This window comes from Bombina bombina, chromosome 1 (assembly GCF_027579735.1).
Source record: "Bombina bombina isolate aBomBom1 chromosome 1, aBomBom1.pri, whole genome shotgun sequence".
NCBI lineage: Eukaryota > Metazoa > Chordata > Amphibia > Anura > Bombinatoridae > Bombina > Bombina bombina.
Window position 1 is genome coordinate 1,114,670,283 of NC_069499.1, and position 4,911 is coordinate 1,114,675,193.

The 4,911-nt window shown below is 34.7% G+C and overlaps 1 protein-coding gene across 1 annotated transcript in view; it reads left to right on the forward strand.

The window, feature by feature from the left end:
• LASP1 (LIM and SH3 protein 1) overlaps positions 1-2,935 on the forward strand; it is a 198,443-nt gene extending 195,508 nt beyond the window's left edge. The window contains exon 7 of the mRNA XM_053697852.1: positions 1-2,935. This exon is cut by the window's left edge and continues 413 nt beyond it. The gene's annotated coding sequence lies outside the window, so the exon portion shown is untranslated.
• The last annotated feature ends 1,976 nt before the right edge of the window (positions 2,936-4,911 follow it).

Consider the following 4,911-nt stretch of genomic DNA (forward strand, 5'->3'; position numbering starts at 1 on the left):
CTTTGCACTGGTATATAATTTTTATTTTTTTTAATAGACTGGAGGGAGCGAGTAGTTCTTAAAACATGAGCCATGTGTTAATTTCACATTCCAGTTATCCAATTTACAAAATTACTGGATCAAAAGTATGCAACACTTCAGTAATTGAGATACCCACTTCTTTTCATAAAATTCAATTCTTAAATCCAAATTAAGAATTTTTTATTTTTTAAATAAAATAGCAACATTCCATTTCTTCCCAAAGAAACTTGAGATTTAAAAAAAAATACAAAATTGTAATTTTGATTTTATCATGAGCTGCATATTTGAAAAGTCAAGTTAGCCAAGATTGGTTTGTCTTTACAGTATCTTCTTCCAGTAGATGTTTTCACTATTTTGTTACTCATCAAAACTGTCAATATTTAAGAACATTCCTGGCATTTATCTGGGAAACGTTTTCAAATGTAGAACTAGTTTAAATATAGATTGGCGGATACCCTTCTACAATATACAGAATAATCGTGTCTAAAAGAAGCATTTGCCTGGTGCATTGTGTTACACAAATACATTTCAATTTATGCCCCCTCTGTTCTTCTGGTTGTCACGCAATGGCAATTTCATGTTTATTTGGGGGGAGGTGAAGGAATGTAAAATATATACCATAATCAGCACAATCTACTTTGTCTCTGAGCGATACCAATCATCACGCTAATCACATAAGGGTGCTAGCCACAATATGTCTGAAATTTGACTTTAAAATAAAGATATAAATGTATAGTGTAGTAAATTAGTAGACCACTTAAAAGATTTAATTATAATATTTTTACATTTAAATTCCCCCAGTGTATGTATATGTGTATACAGGTATACCCCGCTCATACAGCGGGTTAGGGACCGGAGCCCCGCTGTAAAGTAAAAACCGCCTTAAAGTGAAACAAGGCGGCTTTAGCTTTCGTTTCAGTGTTTAAAAACGTAAATATTTGAACTAACATATATTAGGGGTGCAATAGTTCTATGTTTAGTTTAACACTAGCACAGCACAGTATTCAATTAGTATTCAATAAATACTGTATCTGTAAAATAGTGACAATTACTGTAGTAAAATTTGCCAGACTATAGCACTGAGACACAGATTGCACTGCAATGCAGTTAACAGAGTGAACTAAGCATAACAAAATGGTGCCAGCCACAAAGCGCTGTATTAGCGAATCGCTGTAAAGTAAAGCGCTGTAAAGTGAGGTATACCTGTATGTATATATATATATATATATGTATATATGTGTGTGTATGTATGTGTATATGTATGTGTATATATATATATATATATATATATATGTATGTATGTGTATATATATATATATATATATATATATATATATATATATAAAATTTCCCCCCCATACTGTTACGTGTTTGAAACATAGCTTCAGGTAGGTTTTAAGTAAAGGGACAAGTGTTTTCTTTTTTTTTAATAAATAAAAAACATGTATATAACAGACGAATAGCAAAACGGTTAGGGACAACATTAATGTTTTAATTTTTGCTTGTTTTTTTTAAATAATATTGATTTTTTTTTAAAAAGCTTATTTTGTCTCATACACTTTTCTGCTTTGACAGCCCCCAAAGTTCTGATTTTCCTTTTTTTTTTTATTCCACACTTGGTCTAAACTAGGTAATCTAGTATGTTTTATTAAGTACAATGAATTCTAGTTGGCCAACAATGATTGTTTTGTAAACAACACCTAAGGGAGTATTACAAGAACTAACCACACTTGTCTATTGACTTTACACATTTTAATAACGGCAGTCCTAATGCTAACGTTGTCAAAGCTGTAAACTAAAGCACCTTGAGCCAAATTTCTGCTCTGTTTGTTTCTTACTTGTAAATTAAGACCTGCAGCAACAGGAAGATTATTTTTTTTGCTTAGATTACATACAGGTCTATATCATAAACTATGCTCCAAATTCTTTAATTTGTGTATATTTTAAGGCCCTTACCCTGGGAGTAAGACAGAAGAGAAACACAGATGTTAAAGGGACACTATACCCAAACATTTTCTTTCATAATTAAGGTAGAGAATACAATTTTAAACAACATTCCAATTTACTTCTATTACTTAATTTGCTTCATTCTTTAGATATACTTTAATGAAGAAATAGCAATGCACATCGTGAACCAATCACAGGAGGCATTTATGTGCAGCTACCACTCTGTAGCTACTAAGCATATTTAGATATGCTTTTCAGCAAATAATATCAAGAGAATGAAGCAAAATAGATAATAGAAGTAAATTAGAAAGTTGTTTATAATTGTATGCTCTTTCTAAATCATGAAAGAAAAAATTTGGGTTTCATGTCCCTTTATATTATTAAAATGTGTGAGCTAAACTGTAAAGTACATGGGGTAAAGCACAAGTTTCTGCAATACTCCTACATCACATTTAACAAAAGCACAATTACTAGAGCAAATCAAACTGGAACTTGGGAAGTTCTTACACAATACTGTAAAATACTTTACACATTCCTAACCAATTATGCATCTTTTTTTTTCCATCTGCAGATAGCTAACTTCTTTTTAGATAAAAAAAATAATTTGTCTGAAGCACTCCATCTTTACGGTTATAGTGAAACTGTACAAGGAAATGAATTCATTATGTCCTTCTGCATTGAAAAGGGTTAATTGGCACTACCATATTAGACCATTTCACTGGACCAAATTTTTGCCCCATCTTGTGTAACGCCCTCTTGCCAACACATTGCCTCTTGTACTTTTCAATCATGCATATTTTCTCTCAGTGTTTAGTTTATCTTTATCCCTTAGCTGGAAAGCCTTTGTATCAAATTGCTTGGGCCTATAATCAACCAGTAAAAATGATTAAAATATATAAATTGTGCCGCTAAGAAAATAAGCTTTCTTGGTTTACTCAAATTAAAAATAAAAATATCATATTTTTAACTCTGTGTATATTTATTTCTCTGTATGACTTTAGCTGGTAAAAATGTATACCTAAAATTCCTTAATGTTATTGGCACAACATTTATTCTAGTAGAGTTGCTTGGTCCACATGTGTTTTTTTTTGGTTTGTTTTTTTCAGAACCAACTTAATTCAAAGATAACAGAAATAGTTTACAATGCTGGGAGATACAGCTCCATTTAAAGGGACATTGTACACTAGATTTCTCTTTTAAGTGTGTTCAGTCCACGGGTCATCCATTACTTATGGGATATATTCTCCTTCCCAACAGGAAGTTGCAAGAGGATCACCCAAGCAGAGCTGCTATATAGCTCCTCCCCTCACATGTCATATCCAGTCATTCTCTTGCAACCCTCAACAAAGAAGGAGGTCGCGGGAGGAGTTGGAGTTTTTACTTAATTATTCTTCAATCAAAAGTTTATTTTAAATGGCACCGGAGTGTGCTGTTTTTCTATCTCAGGCAGTATTTGGAAGAAGAAACTGCCTGCGTTTTTCTATGATCTTAGCAGGCGTAACTAAGATCCACTGGCTGTTCTCGACATTCTGAGGAGTGGGGTAACTTCAGAACATGGGAATAGCATGCGGGGTCCCCCGCAAATGAGGTATGTGCAGTACAATATTTTCTTGGAATGGAATTGACTAAGAAAACACTGCTGTTACCCGTATGATGTAAGTACAGCCTTAAATGCAGTAGTAGTGACTGGTATCAGGCTGATGAATGTATGCACAGTAGAGTTATTTTCTAGGGACTAGAATTTGACTGAGAAAATACTGTTAATACTGAAATAATGCTTAAGCCTTATCTGCAGTGGAAGCGACTGGTAGCAGGCTTAGTGATAACTTTGCATGACATTAAAAGAAGTTTGAAAAACGTTTACTGGCATGTTATTCGTTTTTGTGAGGTACTTTGGTGATAAATCCTTTTGGGCATGAATTTTTTTCTTATTTTCCACATGGCTAACATATATTTCTGCATAGAAACCGTTATATCAGGTCTCCCACTGTTGTAAATGAGCGGGAGGGGCCTTTTTTAGCGCCTTGTTGCGCAGTTGAAATTCTAGCACAGTCTTCCTGCTTCTTCCTCCTTGATCCAGGACGTCTCTAGAGAGCTCAGAGGTCTTCAAAATTCTTTTTTGAGGGAGGTAATCAGTCACAGCAGAACTGTGACAGTGTGTTAGACTGTGATAAAAACGTTTAATATTAATTTGATATCCGTTTTTTGGGTACTGAGGGGTTAATCATCCTTTTGCTAATGGGTGCAATCCTCTGCTAATTAATACCTTTAAAGAATTGTTGACTATAACTGAATTTGTTCTTTGTTTTTCAACTGTGTTTTTTAAAAGCGCTGCAGCGTTTTTTTATATTGCTTGTGAACTTATTGAAAGTAATTCCAAGCTTGCTAGCTTCATTGCTAGTCTGTTTAAACATGTCTGATACAGAGGAATCTGCTTGTTCATTATGTTTAAAAGCCAATGTGGAGCCCAATAGAAATATGTGTACCAATTGTATTGATATTACTTTGAATAAAAGTCAATCTGTACCGATAAAGAAATTATCACCAGACAACGAGGGGGCAGTTATGCCGTCTAACTCTCCTCACGTGTCAGTACCTTCGTCTCCCGCTCGGGAGGTGCGTGAGATTGAGGCGCCAAGTACATCAAGGCCCTTACAAATCACTTTACATGATATGGCTAATGTTATGAAGGAAGTATTATACAATATGCCCGAGTTAAGAGGCAAGCGCGACAGTTCTGGGTTAAGGACAGAGCGCGCCTATGACACGAGAGCCATGTCTGATACTGTGTCACAATTTGCAGAACATGAGGACGGAGAGCTTCATTCTGTGGGTGACGGTTCTGATTCGGGGAGACCGGATTCAGAAATGTCAAATTTTAAATTTAAGCTTGAGAACCTCCGCGTGTTGCTAGGGGAGGTGTTAGCGGCTCTGAATGTTTGT